Source organism: Musca autumnalis, unplaced genomic scaffold (genome assembly GCF_047663935.1).
Source record: "Musca autumnalis isolate F117 unplaced genomic scaffold, ASM4766393v1 scaffold_2, whole genome shotgun sequence".
Classification (NCBI taxonomy): Eukaryota; Metazoa; Arthropoda; class Insecta; order Diptera; family Muscidae; genus Musca; species Musca autumnalis.
Window position 1 is genome coordinate 254,669,402 of NW_027411755.1, and position 8,629 is coordinate 254,678,030.

Here is an 8,629-nt window from a genome sequence, read left to right on the forward strand (position 1 = left end):
CATAATGATGTTGTATTCCAAAAAAACAAACAACCGAACACTCTCACCTCACACGCAAACACATTTCGTTTACCGCAAACAAATCGAAACGCTCTTCGATCGATAAACTCACTTTAAATTAAGGCGTAGAGTTAGGCATTTGATCAGCATTCTAATGCTGCTAAGTATTGGCAAACGGCCACCACCGGCACCTAACGCACGTAATGCCCACGAAAGTACAAATTCTAATGAAAATCTCATTCATTAAATTGAAAAAAGCGTTTTTCCCGTTTTTGTTGCAAGGCGAGGTGGGCGATTTGTTGCTTCCACCAAAATGTGAACGCGTTGACTGACTATTCGCAATGTTCGTTTTTCCCATGGGCTACCCCACACAACTGGCAATGGTTGCTCTCATTTTGGTTCGAATCAAACGGCATAACGATGATGATCATCATCATAATCAGCACCACAATTGCAATAATTAATTGCATTATAAGTATTTTGATCATAATGATGATTATCATATCATGATCGTAATTATATTCATAATCTTCATTAAACCTCTCACAATTCTAATGATCACAATCATCATCAGCAGTGATCATCATTATGATGATGATAATTACATTTGTATGTTTATGAATTGTATCTCTCTTGTATCTTTTCACTTTGTTTCTGTTTGTTAATTAATCTCAAATGAGGCGTTTTTTTAGCGCACACAAATTTTTGCCACTGCGAATGCCGCCAAGTTTAACGCCGCTTTGATTACACAGACCAACAATTACAGTGTTTTTTGTTGTTATTTTCTTTGATGTTATAAGTGTGATGTTCTTGTCAATTAAGTGCTAAAGGAAAGTAGCCACATCCGAAAAAAACACCCATCTGTTATGAGGTTGAAAGGATTAGAAGACTGATTATGCATTTGGGTACTACTAAGTGCAAAGGTAGTCGGGTGACGCTACAGTCGCATGGGTAATTTAATCGAATCGATCCATGATCCAGGATTGAATAAAAATCAAAAGAATGATATTCGAATTACACTGTGCAACAAAATGGAGGTGAAAGTCTGGGACACGGAAAATTCCTGTTGTGGAAGAAAGGCATTGGTGAGTATATTGAGAACCCCAAAGGACAGATCCGCCGTGTGTCGACTTTCGCGTTATGGCGTGATGAAGTTTTTGCTAGAGACCCTGTATGCCATCAGGAATTAACGTTATATCTTTGTTCACTGTTGCTCTAGCTTATTTTTGAGATGACATGTCTTCAGTCGAATCGAATGAGGATTATTTTCGTAGAGCACTTCGACCTTCTAACTCGCTTCCTTCAATGTCCTTTTCGTCCTTTATTTTAAGAGCAGGTATAAAAGTACCACAAGATGACGTTTTCAGCTTCGAAATGTTCTGCAAAAATGTCGCTCAGAAATTTTTAGGTACGGATCTCATTGACAACTAATCGATTTTGTCGCGTTTTTATAGTCATTTTTGACATAATTACCGATTTTTGTCAGTAACGGCAAAAAAAAAGTTACAGAATTCCACTACTGGCTGTAAATGATACCAACTCAGGATATTGAAAAATTCAAATTTGAATGTATATACCTCGATACCGCCATAAATAAAACAATCAAAACACCAGTTTCGTAATAACAAGAAGAATAATATTGCCTAACAGATTTTACTTTGGTCTAAGTAAACAGTTTGAAAGCAAAACCTCTCGTCGAACAAAAATCACACTCTAAAAGCCATTAATACGTATACGTACAAAGCTACTGCCAGGTCACGTCAATAGAATGGATAAATATGTCTCCGAGAGAAAGGTCAATAAATACGAGCCATTTGACGGTATACACACTAAGGCTAGGCCAAGACTCCTATGAAAATACAATTTGAAAATGATATCTAAAAACATGGTATCCAAAATTAGAAAAAACGGAGAATACAGAATAATGGACATGTAAAATGTTTTTTATTCACATGAAATACCATATCGGTTCAGGTTTGGATATAGCCCCAGCATACATATATGTTTCGTCGATTCGGCTTAAAGCATCTCATTTCATTCGGATATCTTTACAATTTAATATGAGATATTTTCTTAGTCCACTGATGAGTTTTTTTCAATTTTGACGTGCGCTCCAGCTATCCAGGCAGACGGACGGACATTGCTCAATCGACTCCAAATTGTCTGAAACACATTTCGTCCAAACATACTTAGGGTCTAACCCCATTATTTCGATGAGGCACCTTTTGCCCGTATGAATGTGTATATACCCTCGTTAGCATAAATGCTGAGGGTATAAAAACAAAAATTAAGCGGCGCGTCTTGCGACATCACTTGCAGAAAAGTTTTTGCATTCTGGTGGGGTTCGATAACAGTAACTGAAAAAAAAACAAAGAAATTATACCGTTGTAATAAAAATCACAAAGACGACCTACGGAAAACCACGGACTTAACTCCTGTTTTGTGTTGAAGTTGTTAGAAGTATTGGGACTTTTTGGGGGCCATATCTCGGGAAGTATTTATAGTAATCATGATTAAAAAAATTACCCGTCATAGAAATTAATAATTTATATAAGAAGTGAGCTTAAAGGGATTAAAGCCCAAAATTGTTAACCTTTTGAGGTTAATTTATCTGATAGGAATTTGGGATTCACTTTATTTGATATCTTCCATGCCCACCAATCATTTTAGTTTGCAACGTACAGGTCGCATTTTTAGAGCTTTTGTACCGTTATGTCAACATTCCAAAACTATCAATTATGAAGAGCCCCTAAACAAGACTTAAGGGAACATTTCAACACTTTCCTGGAGTTAGATATACGCTTAGAAGAAATTTTACAATGTGCAAAGTTTCGGCCAAATCGGATACTCAGTTCGTAAATCATCATGCTCATCAGACACCGCAGTTGGTTCTGGCACGGTTTTTCGAGCTTATGGTCAACCATTCAATATCAAAAATCAAGGACTTGCCCAAGAAACAAATTATGTTATTTTACTTATATTATTTAATAATTATTGAAATTTTGTGCAGAATAAACACCAATGAGTGCACCGATATAGTACTTTCTACTTGATCTAAGTTTGGAAAAATATTACGATGTGCCAAGTTTGGACGAAATGTATAATGCTTTCGGGAGTTATCGTGTTAACCAGCAGTCAGACTAACGGATGACATGATTGACTTGAAATTAACTGAAACTGATTTGGCTTTAATATATGCTGGAACTAAAGCCATTATTTCGGGGAGGCAAATTTCGGATCGTGATGAAGTGTAAATGCTCTCCATGACGTAAAGCCTGAGGATATAACAAGCAAAAAAGAACCTGTCCACTTAGACGACAGATCTATACACTCAGTCTATAACTGTGAAAAATAGGAAATAGCAGGAGTGGTGAATAGATCCTATACCACCAAAACCTAATGTATCTGCGAAAAACTGCGACGACAAGAACTATAAGCGGTACAAACTTTCTAACTGATCGAAGTCCAATCTTAAACAAAGTTTTTGGCGTTTGTTGGGGGTGGTATTAGAACCAGTTATTCCACCGAAAAAACCGGATACATTTTTTGTGTTTTTGAAAATTTTAAAAAGGTTTGGCCTTACTTCATCAAAAACTATACTTTTATATCTATCTGATTTAACAAAAAAAACGTACTTGACCGTAGACCTGACCTTGAACTGCAGTTAAGAGAAATTGTTAAACTTTTGTGGCAGAGCTACCAGAAAGAGTATAACGATATAGACATTTTTCAACATGTTCAACGCTTGGACGAATTATTACGATATGCAAATTTTCGACAACATCGAATACTAATCTTTTGAATTGAGAGCTCATATCATTTAATTTATTTTTATACCCTCAGCCTTTAGGCCAAAGAGGGTATTTACACTTTGATACGACCAAAAATGTGCCTCATCGAAATAATGGTTTTAAACCCCAAGTACGTTTGTACGTTATTCGTTTTAGACAATTATGAGTATATCTAGCAATGTTCGTCCGTCTGTCTGGCTGGCTGGTGCGCACGATAACTCTGAACGTATCAATCGATTCGGTTAAAATTTTGGGTATCGAAATATTTTGTCCAGATTTGATTTAAGTTCGAAGATGGGCCATATAGGTCCACTCCTTCAGGTACCTCCCCCACAAATGTTAAAAAATTGTGGCGAAACTTGTGCGCACGATAACTCTCGAAGGAAGTAACCGAATTGAACCAAACTTCGCATATGGTAATACTACCTCTTGGCATACATCAGGTTCGAATATGGATTATATCGGTCCACTCCTTCAGGTACCTCCCACACAAAATTTGAAATAAGTGCAGTTTAGTGACACCTCACGAATCGTTATGTAACAGGATGTTCGTGCGGCCCCCTGCTACGTCATTGTAATATTTTTCGAGGGCAAGTCCATAGTTTCCAAGACAATGGCGCATAACCTCAAAAAACGCGGCACTATGTCGCGAGTACAAATAAACGGTGGCCAAATATAAAAGGAGTTGGCGTTGTCAATAATCTTCATCAGGGGAAAGTCCATACTTCCTGAGAAATAGCCTGAAAGGTACATAAAAGACCTATGACACCGTGTGTAGTGGTTGGAGCGCAAGATAGCTCTCGAACGGATCTGCCGATTCGGTCCACAATTTGGTCTTTGTAATATTTTGTGCAAACTTAGTTTAAGCTCGAAGATAAGTCATATCCACACTTTACACATCCTAAAACATCTACCAAATATAGATCAGGTTCGAATATGAACTATAGTTGGCCACCCCTTCGGGTACCACACAAAATTTTGGATAAATTCACTTTAAGACCTGCTCTCGAATCACTTTAATTTTTGTTGAAGCAACTTGCATTCGCTGTCTCAATAACGGCAGTAAAAGTTTTTTTCAGGGGCAAGTCCATACTTCTTGAGAAAGTTGTAAAAACCTCTATGGCACCATATGTAGTGCCTGGAAGGCTCGAACCGAGTATATTAACGAATGTCTTTCGCAGGCTAGTGTGATAAAAAAAGGCCTATCTATCGATATCCCCGCAAAATTTTTGATACTTTTTTACTTGTTTTTTTTTTTTTTTTTTTTTTTGGTTTTTGTTATTGTTTGGCTTTAGGTCATTAAAAACGAAGTTTTTATAGCTTTAAATCTTTATTAACCGATATTTCGATTACCATCGGTAATCATCTTCAGGGATATATTTTAGAGAGACGAGTCTACTCGATTCTTATGTCATTGATTGACATAATATTATCGTTTTAGGATTTCTGGATTAAATGAAAAAAGTTGAAGCTGAAGAAATCGTGTTGATCATTTCAGGACATTTGATAAGCCCCTTCAGGTTTTAAGTATTTTGATTACGTTTCAAAGTGACAATTCATTCCAGAAAGGCCAAATCCAACCATTTATAAAATGTCAGTATTTTTCAAGGTGAATGAATTAGGTACTGATTCGCTTGTATATAAAACAAAATTGTTCGGGTACACACACACATTTGAAAAAAAATCAATATATAAATAGACATAAATAAACACTTTCAAAATTGTTGCAATATTCGTTAAAAACTGATTCTATTTTCAAAGCCTTCTTGGTCACCTTAAAATTTGCAGAGCTGTCTTTTTTGACTATTGTAGCAAAACCAATTTTAACGTAGCACAGTGGTTCAGAATAGTTTTTTCCTGGTCAAAACTATGTTACTTTGGAAGATATTATTAAATTATTTCAAGCAAACTATAAAAATACAACAAATGAAAAAATGGAAAACAATTTTTTAATTTTTTTTATTTTTTTTTTTTAATTTAAATTGTTTCTAAAATTAAAAAAAATACACTCCTTGGATTTTCATAAAACTCATATAACTCTTATAAAAACGAATATATTTAAACAAATGTCCATTTGTATAAAAACGTATAATTTTTATGGGGAACGGTATGGAAAAACTCACAAATTTGTATCCATGTAATTTCAAAAAAATTTAAAAACTCTTGAATGGAAGGAACTGGGCGGGTACAAAAGTATACGTGGGCTGAAAGAGCATATCATCGGGCACCATTTTGTGAAAACGGATGTTCCTTAAAAGTTATGGTCCATTAAAAATTGAACTTCAACTGAGGGAAAATATAATAGCTAATTTCGTGTAAACGAAACGGTGAAACCATTTTTAAAACAATCAATCCTACATACCTAAAAAACAATGAACAATATAATTGTTATAGTTTCCGAGAAATAGCTATTTCTTTCAACAAAAATTTGCAGAAATTACGTATTTTCCAAAATTGCAAAAAAATGTCATCTCTGGGACGACAGCTATTAAAACCACCTACTTCTACCAAAACATGCAGTTAAAAATATTCAATATGTCTTTTTATAATTTCAAGTTCCTAGAGATAAGACTTTTATGCTGTCAAAATCGTTAGATTATAGTGAGGGTGTTGTTTTTTTAAGGTTCTTAAGTTTATCGAGAGTTCCGAACATTTTATATTCTGTTGCATGTTTTTACTGGAGAAAGGACTTGGTGGCAATAACACTGTGAACCGAAATTTTGGGGGGTGGAAAATTCCTTTTGGGGATGAATGCTCTTGGTGAGTATATACAGAACCCAGAAGGACAGATCCGCCGTGAGTCGAACTTTTGAGATATGGCGTGATGGATATTTTGCTGGAGACGCTATAAGCCCTCAGATATTAGCGTTATATCTTTGTCCGCTGTTGCTTTAGCTTATTTTTGAGATCACATTTCTTCAGCCAAATCAAATGAGGATTATTTTCGTAGAGCACTTCGACCTTATACCTTCCTTCCTTCAATGTCCTTTTCGTCCTTTATTTTAAGAACCGCTATAAAAGTACCACAAGATGACGTTTTTCAGCTTCGAAATGTTCTGCAAAAATGTCGCTCAGAAAATTTTATGTACGGCTCTCATTGACAACTAATCAATTTTGTCGCGTTTTCATAGTCATTTTTTACATTTACCCCTGTTTGCTCAGAAAAAACTGTGTTTTGTGTTTTTGTATGTTCTGTAACGAATATACAAAAAACAAAATATAGTATTTTTATGAACAAAAACAGGGTAAATGCACAAAACGACCACGAAATCGCGACAACACCGATTTGTTGTCAATGAAAGCCGTACCTAAAATTTTCTGAGCGACATTTTTGCAGAACATTTCGAAGCTGAAAAACGTCATCTTGTGGTACTTTTATAGCGGCTCTTAAAATAAAGGACGAAACGGACATTGAAGGAAGGGAGATAGAAGGTCAAAATGCTCTACGAAAATAATCCTCATTTGATTTGGCTGAAGAAATGTGATCTCAAAAATAAGCTAAAGCAACAGCGGACAAAGATATAACGCTAATATCTGAGGGCTTATAGCGTCTCCAGCAAAATATTCATCACGCCATATCTTAAAAGTTCGACTCACGGCGGATCTGTCCTTCTGGGTTCTGTATATACTCACCAAGAGCTTTCATCCCCAAAAGGAATTTCCCACCCCCCAGACTTTGAGCTCCATTTTGTTGCACAGTGTAATTTGCTTTCAGTCATACCTTATGTAAACCTTAAACATGGTAGTCTAATTATGTAGGAAAAACCCACAGTAGTCAACGATGGTTAAAACATACCCTATCAGCTTTCCTGGGACGCTATTCTTCGATGTTTACAACCTTTGATTCCATTGATATTCCCAGTTCTAGAAGATGCTAGTGTTACCTTTTCCCTCAAAATTATACGTGTTGAAAACAATATTGGTTAGGGAGGGACACATGTGTCACTATTTTATGTTCTTCCACTCCTACTGTAGTGACGAAGTATAGTTACCGCTTCGTAAAATGCAAAATTAGCAACATTTTCTTTTTAATTTAGTTGAAAGCATTTTAAATTTAGTTTAACACAATAAATCTCACTGTACAAGCAACCGTAGGAGATTTCTTGCAAATATTACTTTTTTGCACACTTAAAAGAAATTTATATTTTGTTTTAAATCACCATCATTTATTTATTTTATTTACATGAATTTGTTTTATTTTCTTGTCAACCTTTGGACAACTTGATAACACTCGTAACAGATTTCTACATTTGTATTTGCATTTCCCAAAGCACAAAAATATTTTTAAATTTTTGCAATTATGCATTAACACTGCACTTCTTCACGGGTACTTCCACATCCGTTTGTTGGTTCGCACGTTCACGTTAGTAGGTGTTTAGCTGTGCTTTCCGTTTAACGTTTCAAATCTCACTAATTCCTCATGGCCCGAAAATATAAACTTTTACCCATCAGTCAGCCCACTAGCAGAACATTCATCCAGCCATCCATCCATCCAAACGAGCGTATATCTGATTTTTCTCATCTGTCCGTCCGTCCAACCGCCTGCCCGACCAACCGACCTACTACTTACTACCAGGTTTCCACTCTATTTATCTGTTAATTCGACGAGAAGAATATCAACAAGAAATTGAGTACTTTTTCTTTCTGCCCGGCCAGATCTTGATGATGATAACAAAAACTGGGGAATAGGAATTGTTTATTTTCTCCTCCATTGGTGTTGTTGTTGCTGCTGCTGTTGGTTGATTTGGATGTTGCTATTAATGTTGATTTAATTTTTGTTGTTTTTGTTCGTTTTTTCATTTTAATTTTCATTCCCATTCTCATTTTATATCTCGTTT

The 8,629-nt window shown here is 35.6% G+C and overlaps 1 protein-coding gene across 13 annotated transcripts in view; it reads right to left on the bottom strand.

Annotated features, from left to right (window-relative positions):
* The window catches only part of Wnt6 (Wnt oncogene analog 6), a 144,941-nt gene extending 136,609 nt beyond the window's left edge, over positions 1 to 8,332 (bottom strand). For 2 of the 13 annotated variants that reach the window (XM_073971527.1, XM_073971526.1), the window contains exon 1: positions 48 to 334. The gene's annotated coding sequence lies outside the window, so the exon portion shown is untranslated. Of the gene's footprint in view, positions 1 to 47; positions 377 to 7,587 lie in introns of those variants that run through there. The other 11 variants (XM_073971517.1, XM_073971513.1, XM_073971514.1 and 8 more) reach the window with 11 other exon arrangements.
* Positions 8,333 to 8,629: the final 297 nt, after the last annotated feature.